The following is a 13,088-nucleotide window of genomic DNA, read 5'->3' as shown; positions in this document are numbered from 1 at the left end:
CACACACTCTCTCACAAACACACACACTCTCTCACACACACACACACTCTCTCACACACACACACTCTCTCACACACACACACACACACACACACACACTCTCTCTCTCACACACACACACACACATTCTCTCACACACACAAACACACACACACACACACACACCTGGGCATAACCTTTCTCTCCTTCTCTCTTCATGGACAATCTCTTACACACACATCCACGCACACTCACAGAGACTCTTGCACACACTATTTTTGCATGGGGACAGTGACATACCAACTGCTGTCTATGTACCATTTGCCCAAATCCTCTATGTGACTGAAGCTCCCCTGCAGGTGCTGAGTGCCATCCGCCAAATCCACCTACCAACGAACAAACCCCTTAAACTGACCAATCAATTCAATCAAATGGGCAGAATCTGAGTAGAGATAGCAAGAACTGCAGATGCTGGAGTTAGAGATGAACACAGTGTGGAGCTGGATGAACACAGCAGGCCAGGCAGCATCAGAGGAGCAGGAAAGTTGACATTTTGGGTTGGGACACTTCTTCAGAAATGAGGGAGGGGGAAGGGAGCTCAGAAATAAGTAGAGAGGAGGGGTGGGGCTGGGGAAGGTAGGTGGGATGGTGATAGATGAGTGCAGGTAGGCAGTGGTAGGGATTGGTCAGTGAGGTGGGAAGGGCGGATAGGTGGGAGAGAAGATAGACAGGTTGTGTCAGGTCATGGAGGCAGGGATGAGAGGCAGCATTGGACATTGGATGAGGGCTGGCGTGGGGAGATTTTAAAACTGGTGAATTCCATGTTTAGGCCATCGGGCTGTAGGCTCCCGAGGCGGAATATGAGGTGCTGCTCCTCCAGTTTGTCAGATAGGGTGGAGAAAAAGCATTGGTTGAGTCAGATAGGGGGAAGACAAAAGCGTTGATGGTTGAGTTTTGTTATTGCTTGCTCAGTGACCTTTCCCCATCTGCTGTTACTGAAGATGGAACCTGAGGAGATGGTCAAACCTGGCTTCTGCTTTAAGTAAAATATAATCTTGTTCATACCTCAGAGATCTCTTATAGTGAATATCAGAGTGCCAGGCTATGCTCAAACACTGCGTGTAATTGTTTTCCATTTTTATTTTAGGCTGGAATTTATTGCGTCAATTTAGTCGATCATTTCTGTGTTGGATGGGCCCTCATAATAACAGCTTTGCTGGAACTCGTTGGTCTGAGCTGGATCTATGGTGAGTAAGACTAGGCAAAGAACTGAAACAAAATGAAATACACCAGTAATGTCACTAATGTGGATCTTCAGGTTGCTGTAGAGCACATACATGACAATTACATTGGGTTATGGGATGCAGATAGTCCTAAATAACTGAATGTGCTGGGAATTCAGATGTTTTTCTTCGTTGTCAAAGATCTTCTCTGTTGATTCTGAAAGTCAACACAACACAGAGAGTGTCAGCTCCTTTTTCACACAGAAAGGCCCCAGTTCTTGCTCTTGGCTATAGCTGGTTTTTGTCAAGGTCAATTTTGACGAAGACATTTTCCCAAAAATTCCCAATTGTTTTGTTGATAGTTTTCTAACTCATCAGTTACCCGCAATTATCAAGGCAGATAAACAAAACAACAGGTTCTGCAAAAGTTTGTTCATGGGCTTTCTTACAACATCCTGCAAAATATTTGCTATTCTTGGTCTCAAGGCAGAGCACTCACTGTCACTGTCCATCCTTCCCCATTCTGATAACAGGGACCTGTCTCTCGCAGTATAGATCTGAAACAGGAACCACTCTTTGAGTGAAATTTTCAAGATTTGTACAAACATTTTACTTTTGCTGTAATTAGGTCGGTAAAAGGGAGCAATTTCCTCATCCTGTTTGTAATCCTGAGTGTTAGACCCAATGGGTTAACATGCTGGAAATCAGTCCTGGAGTTGTCACGGAAGTTGAAGATTTTAAAAAGTACACAGAATTCCCCAATTTAACAGGTTAACAGAGGGCATGACAATGTTTCTGTACTTAGCAAAAAGTTACTACTTACAAAAGTAATTAGAGCGTAGCTAAAGATAAACAGTAAGGAACTATCAGCATATAAACCTACTAATTAAAAATCTTACCCCCTTTAAACAGTCATAGATCTGGAAAAGAAAAAAGGTTTTATGGACAGAGAGAAAACTGGGAAAGCTATTCAGTACTCTCTGTTCACAGGATCTGCTGTTTCTCAGTCTTCCTTCTCCAGATGACTCCACTGTTCTGCAGTTGGTTCAGGGTGGCTTGTTCACACATAAAATGTTTCTGACTCTTTAATTAAAGGACATAGCTTACAGTAAATGTTGAAGGAAAAAGCCCCAAGCTGTGCAATTACCTGTGAACCAATCACATATTTGTTTGCAGGTAGAAGGCCTTTGTCATTGACAATTTGTCATGAATACACAGACCAATCACCTACTTGTTTCCAACCAAAATACCATTTGTACACAGCCCTATGGCTCCAGCTGATCTGCAAACTGTACTTTAGTGACTGTTTGAACAAGCAGCTGTATAAACAGTATTTACAATGAGTGCTCAGTTATTTGTTTTCAAACCATGCAGAAATCTTTGGTTTTAAAATGTTTATTTTTCATTTCAGTCCACAATCAAAAATACATAAAAATAAAAAATAACGCAAACGTTATATCAGTGATCCCTTGTTTGATTGAACCTGCTCATTAGTGCTTCCCAGTACAAGATGAACTTTGACAGTAAACAAGCTGCCCTGAAGACAGGACAGAAGCAAGTGATGGTGTCTCTGTGTTGCTCACAGGGATAAACAGATTCATCAAGGACATTGAGATGATGATTGGGGAAAGGACTTGGCTTTTCTGGCTGTGGTGAAGAATATGTTGGATTCTGATCCCTCCCTGTTTGCTGGCAGTAAAATGTTACATTGTTTCATGATTGAGCTGAAAATACTGACACAACAAACAGTCCATTTTGTTTAATATCTTGTTTTGAGCATTCATTTCATTCAGGAAATCTTAATGCAATTTCTCTATTCATGTTGACTGCAGACAGACATCATGTCAGTACTCAATAATGTATTGTTTTAATGAATAAATATATACCAATAACTTAACCAAGATTGCAAATATCTGTGCAGGAATGGCAATGGTTTTAATGCTGCAGGGTGTGAATCTGTGTAAACAATGAGGCTATCTTGTATTTTTGTGGGCAGGCTATGGGGCGATCATTCTTGACCGCCTGCACCTCTTCTGCCGCTGCATGCATACCCACATTTCTTTAAAGACGAAGCGCACATTCTTCATTAGAGACGGGTAGGCCCAGGAATGCAGAGAGGCTGGAGTGCATCATTTCCCCCTCCAACCCGATTTTGACTTAGTGCCTCCTTTGCTTCCCCTTCATTTTTGATTGTTGTTATCGCTACGCTGTCCCTGGTGGGCAATGCTTGATGTTCGCTCGTTGCTATTCGGGTGCATTGATAAATTGGTGGTGGACTTCAAAAATAGAACTAAGAGTTTTGGCTTCTTCACTGCCCCCGGTGGGCAGTGTTGGTAATCTGTTACACTGGGTGAACTGATAAACTGGTGGTGTGTCTAAAATATAAATAAAAAGGTCTTGGTTCTTGAGTAAGAGAAGAAAAGCTGTGTTCTTAGCCTCATAGCCTTTAGAGACAAATAGGCACCACAGGGACGGGGCCTGGAATACATTATCTGCCTGTCCAAAGCTAATTTGATTTATTTCACTTTCAAAACAAAAATTGCTGGAAAAGCTCAGCAGGTCTGGCAGCATCAGTGGAGAGAAGTCAGAGTTAATGCTTCGGGTCCGGTGACTCTTCCTCAGACCTGAGTTCTGAGGAAGCATCACCAGACTTGAAATGTTAACTCTGATTTCTCATCACAGATGCTGCCGGACCTGCTGAGCTTTTCCAGCAACTTCTGTTTTGGTTTCTGATTTGCAGCATCTGCAGTTCTTTCAGTTTTGATTTGTTCCACTCCCTCATTTCCCCACCTTTTTAACTTCTGTTATTGTCTCGCTGCCTCCAAGGGGTAGTTTTTTGTTGCCTGTTAATTGAGTGAATTGATAAACCGGTGTTCTGCTTCAAACATGAAATGAATCTAAGCTCTTAGCTGCCCCTGGTGGGCTGTGGTGGTAATCTCTAACATTGGAGGAATCGATAACTTGGTGGGTGACTGAAAACAAAACAGCCTCTTTTTTAAGTAAAAATAAACCCAAAACAAAAAATAGGCTGGGTTTTTAGCCATGTAGCTTTTAGATATAGATGCACAGAATTATTTCCCTCACCAACGTGATTTTAATTAAGTTGCCTTCTTTGTTTTGACCCCCTTTTTGGTTTTGAATGTGTGGCATTCTGCCACTCATGACCAGAGGATGCAACTTGTTATTGGATGCTTTGCAAAATTGGTGCTGGACTTATTTAGTAAAGAAAAGATGCTGGGTGCTTCAGTCTGTTAGTGCTGTGGAGTCCGCAAGCCAACTATAGAATTGGCTATGTTAAATTACCCCGTCGTGTCCAGGAATGTGCAGGCTAGGTGGGCTATTGTGGCGATACAGTCAGGTGGCTCGATTGGATTATCTTCCGAGGGTTAGTGCAGACCCGACGGGCCGAGTGGCTTCTTTCTGCACTGTAAGGAATGAATGAAATATGGAAATGATCACGAAGGAAGAACGTGAGAATAGGTAAGCAGGGTGGACGGAGGCATTCTAATCAGAGGCAACAGAATGATTACAGGAAAAGGCACATTAAAATAGCAAAGTACTTCATGTGGATCATGATAAAGATTAGGAAGAGAAAGATCCTGCTGGTAGGGAGGTATTACCGACCAAGTGCGATGCAATGCATTTTGGCAGGAGAAATAGAAAATGACAATATGAACAGAACATATTGAGAGAGTAGTTAACAAAGCATCTGTGATTGTGAATGTGATAAATGTAGATATTGGGCCAGATCAGCCAATTACTACCACATTGGATCCAACCACCATTAACGCCATTCTCATGTCAGTGATTATTTCTGATGCCTCCATCGTAGGAAGGAGGCCAAAATATGCTCCACTTTTCTGTAGTAGCTATCAAGTTCCCATAAGTAAACTCTTTAATAGTGTCAAAGCCACTTTGAAAAATACTGAGAGGAAGTGGGTAAGGTAAACCGGTGAGGGGTAAGGTAGTAAATGAGTGCTGGGTAGCAGGTGAGTGGGTGAGAGTTTATCATAGGTCAGGGTGCTAGGGGAATCGAGTGTTGGGAAGGGTGGCTTCAGGTCTTCATGATGGCTGTGAATCATAGAATCATAAAATATTGCAGGGCAGGAAGTGGCCATTCAACCCAGCCTGTCTGTACCGGTTCCTGAAAGAGCTATCCAGCTCATCCCATATTCCAGCCTTATCTACGTAGTCCTCTAAATTCATCACTTTCAGATATATATCCAGCTCTGACTTAAAATCGTGTATGGAATCCCCCTCTGCCACTCTCCCCGGCAACGCATTCCAAATCCTAACAACTCTCTGAGTAAAGAAGTTTCTCATCATCTCACTGCTAGCTCTCTTCATGACAGTCTTGAAATTGTAAATCTTAGTTATTGACATACCAACTAGTGGGAACAGAATATCCTTCTTTACTCTGTCAAAGTTGTTTATAGTTTTGAACATTTTAATAAGGGCCACTCTTAACTTGAAACGAGCAGTTTTTAAAATCTTTCCTTGTATCTAAAATCCCTCATTCCAAGTATCATTACAGTAAATCTCCTTCGCACTCTCTCCACAGCTTTAACATCTTCCTCAACTGAGGTACTCAGAACTGAACTCAATGGTCTAAATGTGGTCTTGACCAATGATTTGCAGAAGTGGAACATCACTTCCTTGCTTTTATACTCCACGCATCCATTTCGAAATCCAAAGATTTTGTAAACCTTCTTAACAATTGTTGCAACTTGTCTGGCCACCTTTAGAGATTCATGCACATGTTCTCTGCCCCCAGCACTGCCCTCAAAGTTGAACTATTGAGCCTGTATTATCTCTCTGTGTTTCTTCCACCAAAATGAATTCCCTCACATTTCTCTGTATGGAAGTTCATCTGCAGGTGTCTGTCCATTTCACCAACTTGTCAGTGTCCCTCTAAAGTCAAGGTCAGAGGTCACACAACACCAGGATATAGTCCAGCATGTTAATTTGAAATCAGAAGCTTTCAGAGTGTAGCCCCTTCGTCAGGTGAAGTGAGAAAGAAGCACACAGAACACAGAATTTATAAGTAAATGATCATAGGGTCACACCACTGATGAGGATGTATTAAACAAATCTAAGATGCTGTTAAATGTTTAATCAGTTAGCAGTCTTTAATTCATTACTATGTACTTGCAAATCCTCATCTGCTGTGTGATACTTTGATCTTTTACTTATAATTTCTGTGTTCTGTGTGCTTCTTTCTCACTTCACCTGGTGAAAGGGCTACGCTCCGAAAGCTTGTGTTTTCAAATAAACCTGTTGGACTATAACCTGATGTCGTGTGATTTCTGACCTTGACCACCCCAGTCCAACACCGGCACCTCCACATCATGGCTACCTCTGAAGTCACTCAGCATCACCCTTACAATTCATTAATCTCCTTAGCTTAGTATCTTCTGCAAATCAAAAGATTTTGCCCTCAACACTCATCTCCAAATCATTTGTATGAATCAGAAAAAGCAAGAGACCAACACTAATCGCTAGGGAATATCACTTTCAACTTGTCTCCAAACTGAGAAATGACCATCGGTACCACCCTTTGTTTCCAATCTTTTAGCCAACTTCTAATCCATGCTGCCAAGGACCCATCAATCCCAAGTGTTTCTAATTTGCTAACCAACCAGCTATTTGGCATCACATCAAGTGTTTTCTGAAAGGGAACAACAATGTTTTATTTAGGCAAGGAAGCAGCCGTGCTGGTGATCACAAGGATTACTTCGAATGCAATAAAGAGTTTCCTCACCATTCACAACCCAAGTAAGAATGATTCCCAAGGAGGGGAGAACCAATCAGAGTACCGCAATCAGTCAGGATACGTGACAACACCTCCTCCATGACAATCCTCAACCCCGGTTGGCAGTGTACTCAGCCCCTTACTATATTCCTTACGCACTGACGACTGTGTAGCCAAATTCAGCTCTTACTTCAGATTTGCTGATAATGCCATTGTAGTAGGTTGGATCTCAAACAACGACGAGACAGAAGATAGGAAGGAGATAGCTTAGTGGTATGGTGTAAAGACACCAATCTCTCCCTCAATGTCAGCAAAATGAAGGAGCTGATCATTGACTTTAGGAAGCAGAGTGGAGGACACAGCCCTGTCTGTATCAATGGTGCTGAGGTGGAGGTGATCAAGAGCTTCAAGTTCCTAGGAGTGAATATCGCCAACAGTCTGTCCTGGTCCATCCACATCAATGCTACAGTCAAGAAAGCACATCAATGCCTCTACTTTCTCAGAAGGCTGAGGAAATTCAGCATGTCCACAATGACTTACCAATTTCTATAGATGCACCATGTAAAGTTTTCTATCTGGGTGCATCAGAGCTTGGCATAGCAAATGCTGTGCCCAAGACCACAAGAAATTACAGAGAGTTGTGAACGCAACCCAGACCATCACAAAAAACAGCCATCCTTCCATTGACTCCATCTACACTTCCTGCTGCCTCAGGAAAGCAGCCAACATAGTCAAAGACCCCTCGCACCCCGGTTATACTCTCTTCCAACCTCTTCCATTGGGCAAAAGATATAAAAGTTTGAAAACATATACCAACAGATTGAAGGACAGCTTCTTCCCTGCTGTTATAAGACTTACAAATGGACCTCACATATATTAGAGTTGCTCTTTCTCTGCAGCTTCTCTGTAGCTGCAACACGATATTCTGCATTCTGTTCTATTACCCTGATATAAGGTATGATTTTTCTGGATTGCACACAATACAATACTTTCCACTGTCTCTCTGTACATGTAACAATAATAAATCAAATAAAATCATATCCATTCTTTGAATGGCCCCAGGCCCGCAAGAAAATGTGAGCGCTGCTAAGGAATAGAGGAGAATACACGTTGTCTGAAAGGATCAGTGTTGAGGAGTACATTATATACAACGTACTATAAGACCATAACACGTAGAAGCAAAAGTAGGCCACTCAACATCTACCCTTCCATTCAAAGAGATCACAGCTGACCTGATAATCCTCAACTCCACTTTCCTGCCTTAACCCATATCCCTTGTTGTCTTACTGATTAAAACCATCCACCTATCTCTTGCGACCCATCCCATCGCAGCAGCTTCAGGTTGGCAGATTAGGAGCAGGTACCAGGAGAGCCCATCAGCACCTACCTGCTGGGACCGTACCCCTTGAATAGTCAGCCATTTTTGGGAAGGACCTGGAATTGCCATCACCATGCCTACAATTGTCCACTTGATGAGTCTAATTGCCCATCTGCCTTTACCAGGTGGGTAACTGCTGCCACATTGGCGTTGGCTTCATTGATGTTGCTTGGGTGCGGGGTCACATATATAGCTAACCCCTAAAACCAACGCTTCCTCTTGGTCTCTTCTCCTAACATGCCTGTCTTCATGACGAGCCTAAATACCAGCATCAATCTGACAGGCTGAATGGTCTGGTTTCGTGTTTGTATGTCCCATATAATTCTGTGTGATGTTTTAATGAGTGAAACTGTAAATAACCAAGCTGAAAATAATCAATCTCTTTCTGCTTCTGATTTTGTCTGGTACCTTAATTTTAAACAGGTACTCTTGTTCTGGTCCTTAGTGACATTTGTCCCTCCAACACACGGACCTGTTGAATACCCTGTCTGGGCAATAGCACTGGGCTGGTGTATGATCACCTTCTGTATTATGTGGATTCCCATCGTGGCCGTAGTGAGAGTTGTCCAAGCTGAGGGCTCCACCTTCTGGCAGATAAGGAAATATATTAACATCTTTCAAATGTGATGCGTGGAAAACAGTAAGTCATAGCAAATAGTTGTATTTTGGGCTGGAAGATGGTTCTCCAAGGGCTGGTTGTGGGATCACTGTTTTCCTTTGTTTTTAAATTTATAATGACTTGAATTTTGCACTGCAAGATATAATTATTAATTTTTTCTGATGATGCTGAATTTGGAGGGGCAGTAAACTATGAAGGCGGGCACAAAAACAGAAATTGCTGGGAAAGCTCAGCTTTCGGAGTTAACGTTTTGGGTCGAGTGACCTTTCCTCAGTTCTGAGCTTCACGTTAACTCCAATTTCTCTCCACAGATGCTGCCAGACTTGCCGAGCTTTTCCAGCAATTTCTGCTTTTGTTTTTGCTTTCCAGCATCTGCAAGTCTTTTTTTTCAGTTTTACTTAGTGAGGGCAGGCAATTGGACATGGGTAGGCTGGCAGAGTGGGCCGACAAATGGCAGATGAAATTTTGATGTCACCTGAGTTGCCAATGAGCAGGCTCTATATCAAAAACAAAGCACTGTTTCAGTAAATAGGTGAAGGAAAAATGTTTAATTTTTCAATTAGTTCACACTTTACAGTTGTGTGCCCTCTCATTTTTTTTTATCTCCGAAGTCTTTATGTGGCAGTGACTTCCAACACAGTGCTGGGAACAGTGAATGCTGATCACTGTGCACGGATGCTTGGGATGGTCAAACAGCTTAGGGGAATGGTGCTTACAAAGGGCTTGACCGTGTACAATAAAAGGTACTGTGCATCCTAGCTATCCAGAGGCTCAGGCTAAAGTTTCACCATAGGTACTGGCAGAATGTTTATGAAACAATGAATTATGAATTCAATCGATTTTTTAAAAAATTGGATTTGAATGTTGGTCTCAGTATTGGTCACCATGAAACTATCATTACTTGTTTTAGAAACCCCTTGGTTCAGGAATGCCCTTTAGGAAATGAAATCTGCCATCCTTACTCAGTTTGGCCTACCTGTAACTCGGGATCCATAGCTATGTTGTTGACTCTTTACTGTCCTCTAAAATGGTCTAGCAACACACTCAGTTTTGGCAGTTAGGGATGGGAACAATATCATTGGCAGTGATAGACCCATCCCATAAAAGAACGTCGAAAAAAAAATTGATTCAGAGATAGTGGGAACTGCCGATGCTGGAGAATCTGAGATAACAAGGTGTAGAGCTGGATGAACGCAGCAGGCCAAGCAGCATTAGAGGAGCAGGAAAGCTGACGTTTCGTGTCTGGACCCTTCTAAAAAAAATGTTGTGTCACTAACATACTTTAAGAGTATGACCTCTCCAATGATGCATCATTACTGAAGAATTCCTCGAGCATAATCAACAATAAAATAGCTTCCATATGTGCTGTAGACACCCTGCACCTTCCTTTTTGGAGAAATGCAGTCTAGCTGAAATAAGTCTCAAGCTCCATGATTTCTGGCCTTCTGCCTATCTGCTCTGGTAGTCCACCACACTGTTAGATTGCACACTGTACCAATGTTTATCTTCAGGAGGAACAAAGTTGACACATTTTTTTGCATCACGTTGAATAAGTGCAGCTTAAGTATACAGGAATTTCAGGATTATCAAATGTTGTCCCGGTATCTGCAATTTCCTGAGTGGGATACTTTCTACTTTTTGAATGGTACAACAACCTGAACATTCTTCCACAACTAGATTTCCTTTTGTGATCACACTGCAGGATAACCTAATCAGAAATAGTTTTTTATCTAGTTGGAAGTGTGATGTAACATATGTGGTTTCTAATATTTTAATATCACCTCTTTTAGATTTTGGATTTTGAACAAGTGGCATGTGGGATTTGGTCTGTGTCTGGAGGAATTTAATGATTCGCTCATAAGTATTTCTATAGCCATGATATTTCTTTTAAAACACAGTAAGAGGAAAGGACGTCTTAAAGAGTAATGTTGCTTTATTTATATTGGGACAGATTTACAAATATACAGAAAATATAATGATGAGCAGTCAAAAGATTCTGGATTTTGTTTTGGCTCAGGGGAAATGCCCATTGCTTGAAGAAAATCCTTTTGGTCTCATTTCAGTTGACAATAGTCTTGGCTAAAGTTGGATGTGTAAGATGGTTACTCCTGCAGAAGGGAGATAGTTTATAACTCTTAAAAAGCATACGTTGCCTTGCTGATGGGAGCAATTTGGAAGCTGTAAACCAGAAGTGGTTTGTTAAAACTATGAAGAAGTATTTGCAACTAAGAAAATCTCAAAACCTGAAGGCTCCAGGAAGAGGCTATTGGATTATCAGGACTAGCCATTGAAACCATAACTAAATTAAACAATATAGATGTGTTGGAGAAGGTAATCCTATCCAGTTTTAGTTCTGTAAAGAGGTGTAACTGAGATTAATGGCATTGCATTTTATTATGTTTTTGAACTTATGATATTTGTAAATAATGTGGTTTATTTTATTTTATCTTAATTATTGTGTAATAAACTTCTGATTTATTATTTAAACCAAATCTCCAAAATTTTGTCTTATGTTTCAGTGCAAGACTAAATTGTAAAAGAAAACAAAACAAAAATTGATTGACCAAAAATTGTTTACAACCTGACTTGTCCAGTAATAACAACAGCTGTGGTAGGGCTCGGGGATCAAAACAGAAGTTAATGGATTAGCGAAACTTGGGCTGAAATTGCTAAACATTTCATTTCTCCTCTCACAAAAAATTTCTGCGGCTTGCACATCAGCTCCTGATTGGGGTCCGTACTTGGAACAACACAGAGAGGAAAGATACAGAAACAAGCCCGATTCTACAGAGACCCCAAACTGTGTGCAACTCCTAGTCACTCCCAAGATGTGAGAAATGAAAGGAAGGATTTGATGTTCAATTTGTAAACAATTTCCCTGAAAATTCATAGCAGGACGTTGGTATATTTACAGCATAGTATCAGTGCAACTACTCTGGAACAGTAAAAAATTTAGCAAGGACACCAGTAACCAACTCAGAGTTTATCTCTCTGAGTCCCTTTTGTATATTTATTGGTGCTTTCTGTTTAAACCAGTTTGAGTTCTGTCAAGCTATCTGCTTCCATCTCTTAATTCTTCTCACGTTGTACTGTGCTCCCTTATTTTATTTATTTTTTATCTGTTTATGGGATATGGTTTCACTGACTAGGCAGCAATTTACATTGTCCGTGCCAAATTGCCAGAGGGCAGTTAAATATCAACCACATTTCTGGGGTCTGAAGTCACATGTAGGCCATACCAGGTAAGAATGGTGGAAATACTCTCCCCAAGGGACATTAGTGAGCCAGATGAATATATATGATAATTGACAGTGGTTACTTGTTGCCACTAGAACAGCTTTTCCAGCTGTTTCATCGAATTCAAACTTCACCATCTGCCATGGTGGCATCCAAACCTGTGTCTCCAGAACTCTAGCCAGGACCTCTGGATTACTAGTCCAATGGTAACATTACTACTTCTGCAAAGTCCAGTCTGGCTTCCTCTCTGTTGTGTTTTGGTGTAGTCAAGTTCCAAGATGCTAAACTTATGATTTCTTTTCTCTTCATTGTGATTGAACCTCTAACCATTTCAGGCTCAACTGTTGGACAGACTCCAAGTATTTCCAAGACTATTTCCAAAAAGAAAAATCTGTTGACTAATTTTATTTAGTCCATCCACTTCCTTACTTATTACAAATGCAATATTTAACAGCAGGATGTAAATGCTTCAGCAGACATCTCCGCCTGGAACCGTTCCATCTGGAACAGCTGTTCAGGAATAATTGTTAGATCTGATTAATAAAAGTTTAAAACCGACTGAGAACACAAGCCATTGACATTCCAGTGTTGATTCTAATCACTCAGTTACTTTGATTTGAGATTTTAAATTTTCCATAATCTGTTTAATTTTTCATAGAAACTGGGTGAACTTTTCCCAACTAATGTTGCTCAGAAAACTTTACGGACAGAAATTCAGATCAATAAATATTCAGGGTTCACGGCAGAGTGCCGTCTGATATACAGTATGAAGTCATCTCAAGTGTTAGAGGAGAGTATAGATGGGAAACAAGTGGCTGAATTTCACAAAAAAATTGGCAAAGTCAATCTCGGGGAATTTTTTGGGCAGTCCCTCTGTGAGCTCCAGTGACTTATCTCACA

The 13,088-nt window shown here is 41.1% G+C and overlaps 1 pseudogene; it reads left to right on the top strand.

Annotated features, from left to right (window-relative positions):
• LOC109919850 overlaps positions 1-11,785 on the top strand; it is a 24,122-nt pseudogene extending 12,337 nt beyond the window's left edge.
• Positions 11,786-13,088: the final 1,303 nt, after the last annotated feature.

This window comes from Rhincodon typus, chromosome 14 (genome assembly GCF_021869965.1).
Source record: "Rhincodon typus isolate 14 chromosome 14, sRhiTyp1.1, whole genome shotgun sequence".
In the NCBI taxonomy this organism is placed as follows: Eukaryota; Metazoa; Chordata; class Chondrichthyes; order Orectolobiformes; family Rhincodontidae; genus Rhincodon; species Rhincodon typus.
Note: the sequence above shows the minus strand (reverse complement) of the source record. Positions and strands in the feature narration are given on the sequence as shown.